The sequence below is a fragment of the Rhineura floridana genome, chromosome 2, assembly GCF_030035675.1.
Source record: "Rhineura floridana isolate rRhiFlo1 chromosome 2, rRhiFlo1.hap2, whole genome shotgun sequence".
In the NCBI taxonomy this organism is placed as follows: domain Eukaryota; kingdom Metazoa; phylum Chordata; class Lepidosauria; order Squamata; family Rhineuridae; genus Rhineura; species Rhineura floridana.
The window spans coordinates 23,656,047-23,674,073 of record NC_084481.1 but is presented as its reverse complement, the minus strand read 5'-3'; the positions used below and the strand labels follow the sequence as shown (position 1 = coordinate 23,674,073).

At 43.3% G+C, this 18,027-nt stretch overlaps 1 protein-coding gene across 3 annotated transcripts in view; it reads left to right on the top strand.

The window, feature by feature from the left end:
- Positions 1-14,618: 14,618 nt before the first annotated feature.
- SLC39A10 (solute carrier family 39 member 10) overlaps positions 14,619-18,027 on the top strand; it is a 73,282-nt gene continuing 69,873 nt past the window's right edge. The window contains exon 1 of one of the 3 annotated variants that reach the window (XM_061608181.1): positions 14,619-14,956. The gene's annotated coding sequence lies outside the window, so the exon portion shown is untranslated. The other 2 variants (XM_061608180.1, XM_061608182.1) reach the window with 2 other exon arrangements.

The window sequence follows — 18,027 nt, the reverse complement described above, 5'->3', positions numbered from 1 at the left end:
TGGGGTTTTATTGACTTGAGTAAAGAAATGAGCACGCTGCCTTTACATGTAAAGTGTATGCATTTGCACTAGAATATACTAAAGGCTAACCAATAGCTGTAGTCTTTTGTTTGCATTGAAAAACCATTGCATACAATTGAACTTGAAATGGGTCAATACCTGCAGCTAAATCCCAGGATTTAGAATAGCCTTATTCTAGAAAATCATCACTGCATCCCTTATTTTGACTGCCAAATTGTCGAAGTGCCCCTTACTTGTGACATGTTGGTCTGAACAGAGATATAGAAAAGAATTCTTAAGGTTCACTTGTATATAGTCATAATGGTAAACCCATGACATGTAAGTTTCCCTCAGATAATCAGGAGCAAAAGTCTTCATTATAAGGTGATTTCCTGAATGAAAGCATTCACATTCTTAGTATTTTAACAATACCTTTCACCCCTCAATAATCCTGTGTTCCAAGAGAGAGAGAGAGAGATTGTGATGCTCTAAAAATCCTTGCCTTGCTAATTGTTGTGTTATATGCTCTGAAAATAATTTTGGAAAGAGCACCTTTCTGATTGTAAAATAATAATTTAGATTTAATCCAAATAGTAAAACTAGAGTTTCCTGCTGACAGATCTAGCCTAAGCAAGTTTGATTCAAAAGTAAGCCCTAAATTCTATTGACTTCAGTGAGCCTTGGTCTCCAGAAAGTGTGCACAGGATTGCAGCTGTTTAATAAGCCACAACTAATCTAATTCATGAATGATTTTTGTCCCTCCAGATGCAACAGCAATTTAGCATCCTGAAAATCAGCAGAACACAAGCCATTCCTTCTCATTTGTAAACTGGGGTTCAAATAAACCCCCTCATGCACAGGTAAGGGGATCACAAAGTCCTGTGGGATAGCCCTCTGCCAGCCCTGGTACAGAGTTTATGTGATGGGAGCTCCTCTGCATGAGGAGGAATCCTGATTCACCCAGGATTCGCCATTTCATGAAGGAGCTTTATGTGTACAACAGTGCAGGCATAAGCAATGTGAAGGGAATCCAGTCCATGTTTTATGTGTCCCAGTTCACCAGAGTCTGGCACTATTCTTGTCCAGGTTTCGCATAAAATTCAGGAGCTCTAGAGACTAGGCCCTGAGGCAGGGGAAAAGATCGATTTCTGGCGGGCTTTTCTCATGCCTAACATATTAAAGTTTGTTCTAAATAAAGTGATTTGATCACCATCCTTCATGTAAAGAGTATATGCTGCCCCTTCAAACTGACATTAAACATGTGGCCATGTCAGTAGCTGTGGGACTAATTCATGTGACCCTGCAATCACTTCATATATGCTTTCAGCATAGGAGGGGGTTCATCTGAATCCTGTAAGGAGAGTTCTCTTTGAGGTCCAAGTTAAAGTATCTCATTTTTCTTCAATACACTCTGAATATAACTCTGAACTCTCACCATTTTCTCATGCCACTTAAGATATATGTGTACCCTTACAACTGCAAACTGTGGCATTAACCGTTAACCACCAGAGTAAAAATGTCATAACCAACCTCACACTGTTCCATGCTCTTCATGTTTGATGTGATAAGTAACTACCACAATCCACTCTTGGTACACCTGTAAATCATGGAATGTAGCCACACATTCTACCAGTATGTGGCAAGGAAAGATCCTGTGACAATATCTCACTATTATACCTCATCATATCTAAAGCTTTGTTGTTATGTTAAGCTAGCAGGAAGAACATAACTCCATTATATCAGCCTGAAGAGCTCCGTAGCCAAATTTATTTATCTGGTTAAAAAAAATATGACTCACCTTTTCTCACAAGTGAACTTAAAGCAGCTTATTACAACATAAAAACGCCAAGCAATAGATAAAAACACCCACTATAAAATTACAAAGTATCAAAGATTGCAAACCATCAGTTGTGGTGGTATAGCACTAAAATAGAGAGGAGAACAATAAACTAAAAGATTTCTGAAACAGCCATGTTTCAGTCAGACACCCAAAAGAGCATCAGGATCTGACAACCCTCCCTCAGGAAGGCATTCGACAAAATGGGGACAACTGCTGAAAAGGCACTGTTCCTAGTGGCTGTCCGCCATATCTCGTTTAGCCATGGAACGTGGAGCAAGGCTTCAGATACTGAATGCAGCATGCAAGGAGGAATGTATAGAGGAAGGTTGCCCATGAGATAGCCAGGTCCCAATTCATTCAAGCCTTTAAAGGTTAACACCAGCACCATGAACTTAGCCTGGAAACAAACCAGCATGTAGGTTGCACAAAATGGGCATAATACATTCTGAACACCTAGCCCAAGCCAGTAGCCTGATGGCAAGATTTTGTACCAGAGTTTCCAAATGTTTTTCAAGGCAATTACAGCATGAATGACCATGGCACAGTCCAACTTCGAAAGGAAGTGTCACGGCTGGCATACCAAACCAAGCTGGAAAAGGGCATTCCTCACTATCAATGTCATCTGCACATCCAAAAGAAAGGCCAAATCAACCAAACACTCCTAGCAGGTAGTTTCATAGAAAAGCAAACTGTCCATTCATAAGACCAAATCCCGCTACAAACAACCCCTTCCGCCTAAGTTATTGGATAAGAATCCTGGTGTCATTATTAGCCATCTCTGAAATCAATATAATAAAGTTTCCCTGCAAACCTGTAATGAGGAAATTTATGAAGAGGGCACCTCTAAGATTATTTGGGGCTAGATAGGCAGACAGAGAGACAGACAGACTGGATGCAAGTAGTCTAATATGTTTAAAGTCGTTATCAGTGCAATTCTGTACAGGTTTACTCAGAAGTAAGACCAACTTAATTCATTGGAATTTCCTCTAAAATAGATATGGGTAGAATTGGAGCCATAATTTATTAAATAGTAAAACAACATGCTAGAATGTTGCTGGCAATGGGAGAGATTGAAGCATGTGCTCACCTGACCCATTTGAACTCAGTGGGACTTATTAATGTGTATGTTCGCCTGGATCACACCCACGAGTTGGGGAGTGCCCAGAAGAAAACAGAGTGATTATTAGCAGTCAACATTGCTAACTTCGTCCCATCCTAGCTCCCTGTTTTGATAAATAAATAACTGGGTTAGTAGACACGTGGAATGCAGATGATATATTTAGGAAGGTCTTTTGACCTAATTCCACACGCGCTCTTTAATAAGCTTGAGAAATCTAGCCTTGAAGCAGTTAACATAAGATGAGTACATCAGCAGCTAAAAATCCACACATACAATGAAAATAAATTGGCCTGAAATTGGAAAGAGATATTCAACAGTATTAAATAATTCTGCTGAGTCAGAAATGGATCTAGCATTGATCAACATTGAAGAGCAGGCTGACTCTGTACACACCATGTCTTTAAAGCATCTCTCTCTCTCGTTCTCTCTCTCTCTAAAAAAAAAAAAAAGTATCCTGAGAACTATCCTTTACCCTCACAGAGTTACAATTCATAATTCTTTAGGGTGGGGAAAAATGTGCTTTGAATGTGCTTTAAATGTATAGTATGTATGTAGCACAGGTTTTAAAAAGTGAAGGGTTCCTGCACCTTTAGGTGCAAAATTTCAGCAGGCATACCTTTGTGCAAGAATCTACACCTGCGAGATTCCCTCTCCTAAGGTAATTCTATATTGTTTTGACCATGAGTCACAACAAACAAATAAATTAATAATAATTACAGAAAAAAAAAATTCACAACAACATCTAACCATGCAAATATTCAACTGTCTTCCCAACACCATCCATTTATATATCATCTATGTATAGTATATCCCCCTCCCCCAACGTTTGGCAGAAATGTATAAATATATATGTGTATAATTTAAAATTCGTACTTATTGGAGTATGATTATTTGTAACCAAGGAAAGTGGGCAATGTATTTTTCCACATTCATTTTGATCAGCTGAATATAAAAATCCCCCCCCCCAAACCCTAAGACTATAGAAACAAAAGGCAATGGTTTTGCTGAGGACAAAAGGGTATTGTTATTTTAAATCAAGCTGTGTTATGCTTTTAAAATAGCTTCATTTGGTGGTTGGAGCTGCCTTGAGTTATGAAAACTGTGTTTGTGGGTTTTAAAGAAATCCTTCCAATAGGTTACGCTTTTGTACAAACTAAAAACTTTAGGAAGTTTTCCAGGTCACCCATTTGACTTCAGCCTGATCTACAAAAGACTTTGAAAAGAAGCATGTGACTATAAGGGTAAACTTGAAACTAAAATACTGCTGTGGACTTGATGCAAAAAGGAAGCTCCACTTATTATTTCAACAGAGCTATTTTAAAGATAAAGGGCTACATAAGAGGTGATAGCGGCAGTCAAGCTTGTATAATCATGTATCTGCCCAGTTTGCAAATAAAATGAGGCCAAGGATCAGGTTTTACATCAAAGGGGTCATGGGGGGGGAGATGAACCCATCCTTCATCCCCACAATCTGCTGTCTGAACTGAGCTGAGCAATGCTAGAAGAAAAGTGTCCAGGATAATGAAAGTTTTTTTGGGGGGGTTACCTGGCCTCACTAGGACATCTCTTTTGATGTTAAAATCAGATCCCCAACTCTCTGCTGTATATATGAATGGGGCAATCCTGTGGCTAAACAAACAGGTGCCTCCATTATCTCTAGTTTCACCCACAGGCAGCTTTGAATACTTGAAAACATTTGATCTCCCAGTGGAACTGGGGGGGGAAATCCTTTAACCTACTGGGAGAAGCTGCCCAGTAGTGCGATGGGGAAAAACATGCATAAGGCTGATGCTTTGTCTCCAAGCAAACCCTGGTTTGGCATGTACTGTTAAGCCAGAAATTGTGGTTTGTTTCCTCCCAATTTGAGCTGGGAGGAACAGGGCCCAGTGAAACAGAAGTGACTGGCTCGTCTACAGTAAGCCAGGGGTTTACAGCTTACTATGATGTGCAAACAAGGTTAATGTCTTCATTTGTTTTGCTTTAGATCCTTTTTGGGAAACTACACAGGTGGATGAACTGCCAACCAGGTTCATGAAATGCTGGCCAGCTGGCAAATCTACCAGCAAAACAAAATGCTCCATTGGGCTGCTAAGAGGGGAGGGCAGCCCCACCTCGGTACACATCCCTGGAACTGAAGTTGGGTTCTTTCCTCAGGCCCAAATGAGACAAACAAATCTGATCCCAGTTTGTGAAGCAAACATCCACCTTTATACACTGTTCTCCAAAGGTCAGGGTGGCCCAAGATGTTTTGCTGCTTAAGGCAGAGCAGAAAATGGCACACATACTCCAAATCAAGTTATATCAAAATGTACCCCTGAACATGTACACATTTGGCTTTAAAGGAACATTTTCTTTCAGATCAGTAGATGGACCAGATGTAATCCACACTACTATGCCATCAGCCTCTTCTAAGGCTAAAGATATGGGCCTCAAATCCCAAAGAACTAAGGCATAATCTACCCTATAGGTTTATGCATACTTTATCTCCCTCCCTCCCCCCTTTTCACCCTGCATTTACCCTTGAGGAATTTATTGTGGCTCCTCACCCCTGCAATATCTCATCTTTAATTGGGACTAGGGCTGGTTAAGACTCCCTTCAGCTCTGAACTGCAACTGAGAAGCTAACTCTGAGCATCATCTGTAAGCGGTCAAAAACATATTGCTCACCCAAATTCTAAACTGGCTGTCATTGGCTGAGGTACCATAGCTGGTGCTTTGAGAGAGGGAAGGACAGCTGATGTGCTGAGTATGTGAGTCTGTGGATCCTATGGCCATTTGCTATGGTAGGAAGGCAAGCCCTCTTCCTTCCACTCCCCACAGCCTGTTACCTGCCACTTAAATGCTGATGGGCCTAGGTTGGCCTGACAGGGTCATACCTCAATGCTAGAGCATCTGCTTTGCATGCAGTCTGATGGTTCAATCCCTGGCATCTCCAAATAGGGCTGGGAATGTCCCCAGCCTGAAATCCTGGAGAGCCATTGCCAGTCAATCAATCAATCAATATTTATTGCGGTCTATGACCCGTAAAAAGCATAGGTGTATCAGTTCATAAAATTACACACGTACAGAACAGATAACGTGTTTCATGGGCATAAAAATTACACACATACAGAACAGATAATGTGTTTCATGGGCATAAAAAGTGCATTGGTATGCTTAATACTTGATACATAAATAAAATAATTTGTTACGCATTATAAGAATAAAAAATAACAGAATTAAAATTAAAATTGAGTAGATCAGAGTAAAATGTTTATAGGATATTCAAGAGGATAATTGAGTTCTTTTAGACTGGGCTGCGTATATGTATTTAGCAACGGAGAAAGTTGCCAGTCAATGTAAACAATACCGAGCTAGTTGAACCAATGGTCTCCCTCAGTGTAAAGTGGCTTCCTATGTACCTGTGTACTACACTTCCAGCTCAACCATCCTTGCTTCTGGTTGGGCTAGTCGTACCACAGAGCCACCGAAGATCGCCCCGTGGTGCAGCTCTCAACAACTGTTTTTCAGGGGCAAAAGGAATTCTTATATAAAAATAAAATCTACACTCCGTGACTATTTCACACCAAGGGCCAGATATCATCAAACTCTGGACAGCATCAGTAACTGAGTCACAGTTGTTCCTGATGGCACAAAGGAAATGGGTGGAGCGAATGTGATGTTCCACATGCCACCTGCATCAGTTAAACCAGTGCTAAAAATTATGTTTTGGATGTTAGCATGGCTAACTGCCTTCTGTGTACATCTAGCACAAAGAACCGAACTCCAATCCTATTTGGCTCTGAATGGGTGTAACCTACCCAACCCCTTAATCTGATCTTGAATACCAATGAGTTCACTAATACTGCAGCCACAACCCTCTGGGGGCTGAGGCCTGATGCAAGGAAGGGTAGCGAGTACCAGCAAATACTGAAGACTTTTCAGTGTTGTTAAGTGGCTATCAGGCAGGATCCCCTCCCACCGTGGGAAGGAAAAACCACTGAAAACCCTGTTGATGTAAAGTTTACCGCCCAGAGAGCTTCGGCTATGGGGCGGTATATAAGTACAATAAATAAATAAATCAGTAAATAAGGGATGGCCTTGCCCCATCCGTGCCTGCTTCGATCTATGGAACTTGCACTTTTATAAGTGCCACATAATGTCAATTCCACATTTCTGTGGAGTCAATCTTTTATTTATTATATGTAATATTTCTTACCCTCTTTTCACTTTCAGGTCTTGAGGCAGGCTACAACAATATAATGCCCAGTTGTAAAAACAGATAAACCTGTTGCTGTTATAAAAACAAGTAAAACCATTCCAAATGGAACAGAAGAGTATAACTTCAGCTAAGCAGGAGGGTCCCACCAAGCAAAACTCCTTAGCTGTCAAAGGCCAGGGTAAAGGGGTGTGTCTTCAGCATATGGCGAAAGCTGTGCAATGAAGATGCTAGACCAGTGGAGGGGAACCGCCACCTGGCAGCCCACATTTGACTTTGCAGGGATCCCAATTTGGCCCACGAGGCAGTTTTACCCAAACCACGCCCAGCTGGCTCACACCTGACATCATATGGTCCACATGTCACATTGCTGTCCTCTTCTCAGCGCTTGCTTAAAACATTCTTGTTTAGGCAAATCTAGCCAGGCTTGCAGATGCTGACATGTTTTAATCTCGTTTTAGCTCACTGTTTCCATTATCTTTCAAATGTTTTTAATTACTTGTTTTTAACTTTTTCAAAGTTAACAAATTAACTTTGATAATTTTAATTATTATTTTGTAAACCGCTTACAGGTTTTATTACAATCAAGCAGCATATAAATTCTGTTAAATCAATCAAGAAATAAAATATGTGACATTAGGTGTGGGGCAGGAAGAGACATGGCTGGATTGACTGGGCAACCGAATTCCCCACAGAGAACTCCATCACTCAGCCGATCCCTGCAGAAAGCCGCTTTGCCAGCCCTATGCTAAATGCTTGGGAAGCACTGAGCAAGGGAATTTGACTCACCTGTCAATCACCTGATGTCACTACCATATCAGGTTATTGACAGGTGAGTTGTCCCACGAGGTAGAGACAGATAAAAGATCTGGTCTGCTGGGTGAAAAAGGTTCCCCATCTCTGTGCCAGACAGACCTCTGTGGGAAGGGAGTTCCACAATTTAGGGCCTGCCACTGAGAAAGCCCTCTGCTAGGCTGCAATTCCCTGTACTTCTGAGGGTGATGGAACTACCAACAGAACTCCTACTGCAAATATTTACACCCGAGGTTTTTCAAATATTTGGTGTGGCAGCACTTGTGCTTTGGAACTGTCTACTGTTAGGTAGGCACCCTCACTATATTGTTTTAGACACCCGCTGAACACTTCTGTTTCAGCAGGTCTACCTAGATATATGATTTACTTACCTATATTTGTTTCTAAAGAGAGCCAGTGTGGCATAGCGGTTAGAGTGCTGGACTACGACCAGGGTTCAAATCCCCACACAGCCATGAAGCTCACTGGGTGACCTTAGGCCAGTCACTGCCTCTCAGCCTCAGAGGAAGGCAATGGTAAACCACCTCTGAATACTGCTTACCATGAAAACCCTATTCATAGGGTCACCATAAGTCGGAATCAACTTGAAGGCAATCCATTTCCATTTGTTTCTAAAGTTTTATTGATTTTTATATTTGTGGATTTGTTGATTGTATCTGTGCTTTATTTACAGTTTTATTCCTTCATCACCTGGACAGCTCTTTGATCAAGAAGTTTTCTAGATAAAGAAATTAATGCAGCCAGAGTGGGAGGAATCCAAGGGGTTCTTCAGGGCACCATGCATGATTCTAAGATCCTCACAAAAAGAAAACAAGAGGGCTGTCCCTGAAATAGAGCGGTTTGCTCAGTTGTCTCTTTCCATGCCCACTGAGGGTCTCAGTAATTTTTTGGACCGATCACATCAGGCTGTCCAGAGTTCGGCATCAAGGGCAAGCATAAATGGTCACTTGCCAAGGTTCCACACCCCAGCAGGAGTCCCACTGACAAGAGCCCCTGGACCTACTCTCCATCTTCAACACTGCAAGCTGCTTGTTCACCTGCCTCTCAGTCTGGCCCAGCAGGAATGAGCAAACAGCAACAACAAAACAAGAGGAAAAGGTGAGGAGGAGGAAGAGAAACCATCACTGCCTGGTTGCTCTTTGGCTCTGGATGCCAAGACATGGTGAGGCAGAGAAGCAGAAGCTGGCAAAAGCAGTGAAGGGGTAGACTCACTGTGGCAAGGGACCCATTGAGGGTGCCTTGCGTAAGCCTGCCCCCACAAAACAAAAACCCTGGAGCTGGCACCAACACTGTCCAATGACTTATTTGCAAAACCGTAACATCATACACTGGCCTCTGCTTCAAAACATTAATCCCTCTAGCCATTTGCTGCAACCCATTAACAACCTTCCTCCTTCTAGAACACATTACAAAGTGCCCTGAACCATCCATCCACCTTGGCCGAACAGAACACACTGTGCAGTCTTATCAGTGCAGCCCACCTCTGCACACAACCTCCAGCTACTGCTGAAATTGCTCCTGTATGATCCCTCTTCCAGATAGGAGCACTAACTACTTGGAAGAGCAATGAGTATTACTATCCCAGCTGAAAGATGCTAATATTTTACTGTTTTGAAAGTATGTCGTGTTTTTCTCCTCTAGGTTATCTTTGTATGGCAACTGCACGAGATTACAACCCAGTGCAGATTTCGTACTCAAAGAAAGGTCTATAGAGCAAGTATGTGAACTACATTCCTTTCTTCAGTGAGATCTATCCATATTCATCAAAGTTGCTTAGCATGGATTGGTTACCCCAAAACACATATTAATCATTCCTTCCCTTCAGTTAGGAAAATTAAAGAGTTGCTATTATTGTTGTTGTTGTTTCTGTTTCACCCTTCCTTCCAAAGGAGCCCAGGGTGACAGTAGTAAAAAGTACTAAAGGTAGTCACTTCCTTATTTCCTTTGTAGCAATATAAGAGCAATGTAAGAACTGACTCCGAATGTGATCTTCAGATGGGTTGGGATAGCACTGCTTGAATTAAAGTGGGGGGGCTTTAGCAGCCCCTCTAGCTACTGTGTGCAGAAGACTAAATGATTTGGCTAATAGGATGATAGTAGAAGGTAGAGTTTGAGGATTTCATTAAGGGTCCCCTTACCTCTTGCCCCATAATAAATAAATAATAAATAATTCAAGCACTGAGTGGAGAAGCTATCAAACTATATGTGCACACTCCAGAGGTAAGAGGTGCCTTTTAAAATAAGCCCTATAGAAATACCTGTGGTCACGTGAACACAGTCAGAGTGTGTAACGGGATAAAGTGCCATACAAATGATTAGTAAGCTCTTCCCCTTCTGCTGGTCAAAAATGAAACAAATGAATAAAATGTGGCTCATATCAAGTATGGCCATAATATGAATCTAATTAATAATATACGTATCTGATCCTGTTTTCTTTTTTTCCACCTGGAGGGAATGAAGGGCCCTGAATACCTCAGTAATCCTTATGAAATGGAGACAGATCTCCAACCTGCGCTTTTTGCTTTGTTTTTACTGCTTGCAAGTAGCATACTTACATAAAACTGGGGAAGGAAAAAGGGTGCTTAGTGGAGGTGGAGCACGAGTGCCTTCCATACGCTACAGTAGGGGTAGGCAACCTTGCTTCTGTTGAGGGCCGCATTCCTTTGGGGATGATCTGTTGGGGGCCACATGCTGCTGGTGGGCAGAGTTAGAGTCAACGATGGGCAGACCCAGAGACAAAGGGTTTCCAGATTAACTAATCCTGGTCCAATTTTCACCATGGCTACCTCAAATTAAAATTTCCAATCGTATGCAAGTTTACTCAGAACTAAGACCCACTGGGTTTGATTGGGTAACTCTCAAGTAAATATACAGAGGATTTTTTAACAGACACAACAAATCAATACAGCTACTATTCTGGAAGCAAGTGAAACTAATGCCTTTCTGACTTTAGTGTGCTATATACACACACACTTACATATATGGCAGAAGCCTACCATACTTTATTTAATTCATTTTATTTACAAATATATTTCCATACCACTATTTCGTGAAAAACATCAAAGCAGTTTACAACACATTAAAAATAATGAACAAACATACAATTAACATTAAAGATACAATAAAAACAAAGGTCAACTGTTGCAAAAGACATCATCTGAATTGCCTTCATAAGCCTGGCAGAACAAAAAGGTTTTCAGCAGGTGTTTTAAAGTTAAAACAGAAGGCACCTGCTGAATCTCCATTGGCAGAGCATTCTAGAGAACTGGGCCGATGACACTGAAGGCTATTTTGTGTCGATGTTCAATGAGCCTCGCCAACTCGGGGGACAATCAAAGCCGCTCCTGCAGATGATCTCAGTGATCAAGCTGGGATATAAGGTTCAGGCCATCCCTAAGCTACCCAGGACCCAAGTTGTTCGGGGCTTTGTAAATTAATACAAGGACCTTGAACCTGGCTCGGTAGTGGATGCGTAGCCAGTGCAGATTTTTAAGAGTGGTGTCACATGTTGTCAGTCATATGCCCCCATCAGCAGTCTGGCCACCGCATTTTGCACCAGCTGAAGCTTCTGAACCAGCGCCAAGGGAAGCCCCACATAGAGCACATTGCAATAATCCAGCCTCAAGGTTACCAAGACATGGACTACAGAGGTCAGGCTAAGCCTGTCCTGTAATGGCCATAGCTAATGAACCAGACAACGCTGGTAAAAGGCACTCCAAGCTACAGAGGTAACATGGGCCTCTCTTGACAAAGATGAATCCAGGAGTAGCCCTAAGCTATGGACCTGCTCCTTCAGAGGGAGCGCAGCCCCATTCAGAACAGGTAATCTGTCTATGTCCCGGACATGGGAACCATCTATCCAAAGAGCCTCTGTCTTCCCAGGATTCAAGCAGTTTATTCGCCCTCATCCAGTCCAATACAGCATTCAGAGATCGATCCAGATCATTCACAGCCTCTCCTGCTTCAGATGTTATTGAGCAATAGAGCTGTGTGTATTTTATATGTATTGTGTTTTTATAGGTCAAAGCACTTAACAAATGAATAGTTTTTCCAGTCAGTTTGATTTCATATGTTGCCAGTCCCAGTAGCCGGATGCTCAGTCCATGAATCAACTGATGGAAAATATCTGGATTTCCAGCCTTAAAGAACTGGTCTTTAAAAAAAAAAAAAAAAAAGCCCTGATCCAAAAATCTTACAAGGCCTGGATGGGGATGTATCAAAAACCAACACATATGCTGAAAATCTGCTAATGCCTATAATCACCTCTGTTCAAAAATATAGATTATCTTTTTAACGCAGAGGCAGCCATTACGGTATCAGCAGAGTGAGGACTCTCTTTGATACAACGGAACTTAAGAGGAACATATGAAGCTGCCTTATACCATCAGACTGTTGGTCCATCTAGTTCAATCAATACACAGTGACTGGGAGCAGCTCTCCAGCATTTCAGACAGGAATCTCCCTGGTGATACCAGGGACTGAATCTGGGACCTTCTTCATACAAAGCATGTCTTCTACCACTGAGAACATAAGAACAGCCTGCCAGATCAGGCCACAGGCCCATCTAGTCCAGCATCCTGTTCTCACAGTGGCCAACCAGATGCCTATGGGAAGCATACAAGCATGACCTAAGACGTAAGAGCACTCCCTGGATTCCTGCATTGAGCAGGTGGTTGGACTTGATGGCTTTACAGGCCCCTTCCAAGTCTACTATTCTATGATTCTTTGATTCCCTGTCCTGCTGTTTCCAGCAACTGGTGTTTGGAGGTATACTGCCTCTTACTGTGGAGACAGAGCACAGCCATCATGGCACGTTGCCACTGATAGCCTTATCCTCCATGAATTTGTCCAAGTTGGTGGCCATCACTGCTTCTTTCTTAGTGTTGGTATATTTTGGCCTGCAATATTCATGAGGCTGTGGTTAACCATTTCTTGAGACTAGCTCCTGAAAACTGTTATTCAGACATGACAAATCTTGCAGGATATAAAACAGCCATGGGCAACCTGTGACCATCCAGGTATTGTTTTACTCCAATTCTCATCAGCCTATATCAGCCACCATTTGTAACCATGAGACGATGGGCTAAATATAAACAAAAATACAGGGCTGTGGAGTCGGTATGTCAAAGCTTCGACTCCGACTCCTCTATTTTTCTACTGTCCGACTCCAACTCCTTCATAAATGGCAAATGTATATTAATTTTTCTACTGTCTGACTCCTTCATAAATGGCAAATGTACATTAATGTATTAACATTAATAAATTAATATTAATATTAAAATATCAATTTTATTTTGAAGTCGGAGTCAGTACATTTCTACTGACTCCGACGCCACCCAAAATTGCTTCTGACTCCAACTCCATGACTCTGACTCCACAGCCCTGCAAAAATATGAAGTCAACAAACTCAGGCTTTCATAATGTGGAGGCAGTTTCTACTAATAGCTTATAACTTACAAGAAGAGCCTTAGCTCTTAGTGGCAGAGCATCTGCCTTGCTTGCAGAAGGCCCCAGGTCCCAACCCTGGCATCTGCAAGCGGGGCTGCGAAAAATTCCATCTGAAATCATGGAGAACTGCTGCCAGTCATTATAGACAACACTAAGCTAGATGGACAAATGACCTGACTCAGCAGAAGGCAGCATCCTATGCTCCTACAATGTGTAACTATTCAGGAGGAAGTCCCACTAAGCTCAATGAGGCTTAGTCCCAGGGTAATAGGACTGCAGCCTTAGCTGTTGAGCTCACAGTAAAGGAAGTAACAGGGGACACTTTTCTCACTCACTCACTTCAGATTAGGCCTGCACAATTTGTATCCCACCAGCCAAAAGCAGTCTACCCAACAAATGTGAGGGCCCATCAAGAGTTCAATAGTTTGTTTTATAGCCTCCCTTGAACAGTAGACATGGTGGCCACTATACTTGACCACCTTGATGGTGGTGGGCACAACGTGAGCAGGCCTTCCAGATAAATTCGGGATTCTCACCCACTTTATTTTATTTATTTAACTACTTGATTGTAGAAAATTTCTAAATGGTTTACAAAAAAACTCCTTTAATAACATGCCAAGACCAACCAGTGGTAGTCACTCCACATTAACCAGGTGCCTAACAGTGATATATAAAAGGTGTATAAAAGATATTCTGGAAACGGCACAAGGACGCCCATGAACATTTTTTCTAATGAACTACACCATGCCTGAACTGCAGAGGAAAAAAGCACGGGGGGTAGACGCTGGTAGGGGCTGCTGGCTAAAGGTACTTTGGAACTTACAGTAGTAAGTTCTACATGGGCTGAAATTACACAGAGCGTAACGTCGATGGCCCTTTTTGAAGTGAGATGAGTGAACAAATGGGGGAGGAAATAAGAGGCCATTTAAACGAGAGCTTGCAAAAGAAATTCGTGCGCGTGTGTGAAGGGATCATAGCCCCAGGGTCACTCCTGGCTATGGCCTTAATCTCTTTCTCTCTCCCTCCCTCCCTGTGAAAGCACCACGCTCTAAACTCTCCTTTCCTGCTCCACCCTGCAACGCTTAGTTTAAACTTTAAAACCCCCACGCCTTCTCCTCGGGGACCTGCAGGAGAATCAGGGCTCTTCATTTGCACACGAAAAGCGGGGAAACGATTCGGGTGGGCGTTCTCAGCGGTGCAGTATTTTGCTGCCACTACGCCGCAGCTACCAGCTTCCAGTCCACCAAACCCAGCAAGAACGAAGAAAGCTTTTTTCCTCTCTCATTTTCTGCCCGGGAAGCAGCTCGCCCAACTGCGCATGCTCCCAACTTGAACGCAGAGCGCCGCCGCTACTGCCACCACTACGCCGTTTGCGTAGCTGCTGCTGCGCCGCATTGGCCCTGCAAGGGCGTTTGGGTGGTAAGATTGCGTAGCCCTTGCGGGCGCGGAGTGCCGTAGCTGCGCTTGAAGAAAAGGTCGGCACCCGGCGTAAGCGGCTTTGGTGAATGGCGTAGCAGAGGAGGCCGTGGCAGTAGTAGTAAGTAGTAGCAAGCCCAGCCAGTTAGCCGCAGGAGGAGCAGCAGCAGCACCACTGCGGAGTGGGAGGAGGAGGCGGCACCCGCGCGCGCGGCGGTTTTGGTACCGAGCGGAGAGGGAGATGCACACGGCACACTCGCGCTGAGGTAGCTATAAAACCCTGTTTGTTTACATTCCCTCCCCCATACAGGCCGGCCAGCCGGCCGGCTCTGCTGCTGCGGCAGCACCGCGTGACGGGAGACGGATTGGGTGGGGGGGGAGGTGGCAGCGGCAGGCCCCTCACTTGCCCGGAGAAAAGAGGAGGCGGCGGGGATTCAGTTTCGGCGGGACCTGCTGGCTTCTTTCCTTGCAGTGGTTGCTGCTTGCTGCTGCCTCTTCCGTCGCGTGGGGAGGAGGACAAAAAGGGGGGGGGAAATGGGGGCCTGGGAATAATGAGGGAGTTGGGGAGGGGACCCGAGTAATAGAAGAGGCTGATTCTCCACCCACCTTTATACGCAGGACTAGGCACCCCCACCCCTTCTCTCCTTCCTTCCCTCCCACCCACTCGGCTTCCTAATGTATTCCAGGGGATTTGCTTCCTTCCGTTGCACCCCCTTCAGATGAAGGGCCGAGGGAAGGGGGAGGAAAGGAGGCATGTGGAGGTGATGGCGGGGGGCAGAGGTGTACTAGTTTGGTCTCCCCTTTGCCTTCTTCGCTGGTGGGAGCCCGCAGCTGCTTCCTCTCCTCAGGTGTGGTTGAGGAGGGGGACGACGGCAAGCAGGAAGGGGAAGGACAGACACAAAAGGTTGTTGTAGCGCCCTGCAGGAGCGTTTGACTCCCAAGGTGATGGTGTTTCTTCACATAGACGGGGGTTGGTGATTCGCATCCTACGTCCCTTCCTTTTGAGCCGGCGATGACCTGAAACGGACCTTAGGAAGGGCATCATCAGCCCAGTATCGATCAGGCTCGTGGCCTCGTCGGGAGGCCCACAGTGCTGCACGCCGCCGCCGCCTCTTCTTTCCAGCTTCCTATCCACTCACCATGCGCTTGTCTGCTGGCTCTTCTAGATTTAAATGACCAGGCCTGGTTCACGTGTTACACTGCAGGGCATAACCACGTGTGTACTCTTTTGTTCTCGGATTCTGTGGTATCTCTGCCTTACTTCTGGAGGATTTAAATCCCTTGAAAATCACTTAAAGTTAGCTCAAGCTGTTGTTTCTTTGCCTTGAGATCTTGTGTGTTGCACTGCTGTGTATGTGCTTGATTTTTGCCCTACACTTATTACACCTTAGTATTTTGGATTGAAATAATTATGGCTTTATTTTCTGATCCTACTGCTCCATTCCCGTGCGTGTGAATGCATGCACGCTGTTTTCTAGTAAAAAAAAGTTCTTGGAAAATTTTGCACCATATTTTCTTTAAAAAAACCACTATAAAATACGGCACTATAATAATATAACTAAACTACAGCACCCATAATTTAATGATCAATAGTTCTGGCCTAGCCTGAATGATGCATTTAAAAAGAACTGTTCCAGTCCCCAAGTGTTAACATGCAATTAGTTGCACAATAATGCTGATTCAAATAGTGCAGTGCAAATAGGCTGCAACCTCATTTGGGTGCATGTTTGTTCCCAGTCCAGCAAGTGTTCTGGCATCTCCTTATCTGAATTGAGGTGCTGTTGATCAAATTGCTGCAGATGGAAATTAAGCTGTGGCTTGTTTTGATAGAGCAAAATATTGCAATGGCATAACAGGACTGGTGTTCAGGGATGCAGGTGACATGTTTTTCATGAAATGGTAAAAAACACAATACAGTCACTTGCATATATCCTGTATCCAACAAACTAGTGTTGCAGCAACTGCTTGTGTAAGTGATTTTGAACTATTAATATAGAGAATAAATTTAAATAGATCTTTTAAAAGTGGAATGTCTTTGTCTAGTTCTGCAGCACTGGTTGGATTTGATGCTAATATTGCACTTGGCAGCAAAAAAGGGAAAGCAATCTCACTATGTTTTGTTAATGTGCCTGTCCAGGATCAGGCAGTTTTCCTTGGTTCAGGCAGTATTTCTGACTTCTGCAAATAGGCTTTCTTCTTAGAAGTAAGACTAGATTTAGTTTTCAAAATCAGGCTACAGGTCACCCATTCTCCTTTTCTCGATTGTATGTGTGGATTGTAACACTAATGTTACTGGACAAGTAATATGTGATGCACTATGAATTATGGATTTGTGGGGGGATGTGAAGAGGAGTGGAAATTAATGTGCTAGAACAAACTGTTCTAATCCCAAAGTGTACATTAACATGTACTGTGGTTATCAAACTTGCAGCCTGATCCTGTGAGTTCCTGGGGGTTATATCTGACATTAGGTTGTAGACTAATTGGACCTACTCCCAGGTATGTGTGTAGCATCGCATTGTAGAGCTCACTGTCACTGAATACAGTGAAAGTTATTTCTGGGTAACCATGGGAAGGATCAGCCTGCACAACACTGAACTAAAGTGATTTCTGTAATTGCTTCAGCAAGCTGCTTACTTAATGAAAACACACTAACAAACAAATGTGATTTGTGGGTGGTGTTCTACCATCTGGGATTCTTCTGTTCATTTTTTAAAACTGCTTTTCCTGAATAAAAAGTTTAATTGTGTCTCTGTGTAGTGAGTTTAATGACACCTTTTATGTATGATGTAGGTCTTTCAGCAGGCAGTGCTATTATGCTGGATATGAAAGAATAAGATAAACTGGCTCTGAATATTTGCATGTACATCTGTTCTGCATATTAATTTTTCATGGTTCAGGAGGGCATATACATCTTTCAAAATAGCCTTGCACTTTCTTTAGATTTTTTTTAGGGAGTTTGGCTATAGTTGCCCTTTCCTTGCTCTGCTTCCGTGACTGCTCTTCATTCTTGCCATTCCATTTCTCACTGTCATGGGCACCTGCAGATTATCCTTTTTTGCCTTTTTGACAGTGTGTTCTGTTGACTATTATGGCTGGAAGAGAGGGATTCAGAATATATTTGTGCAGCACTGGTAATACTTAGGCCTGGCTTCCAAGCCTTGGGGTTCCTTGCTCTTTTCAGTTAGACAA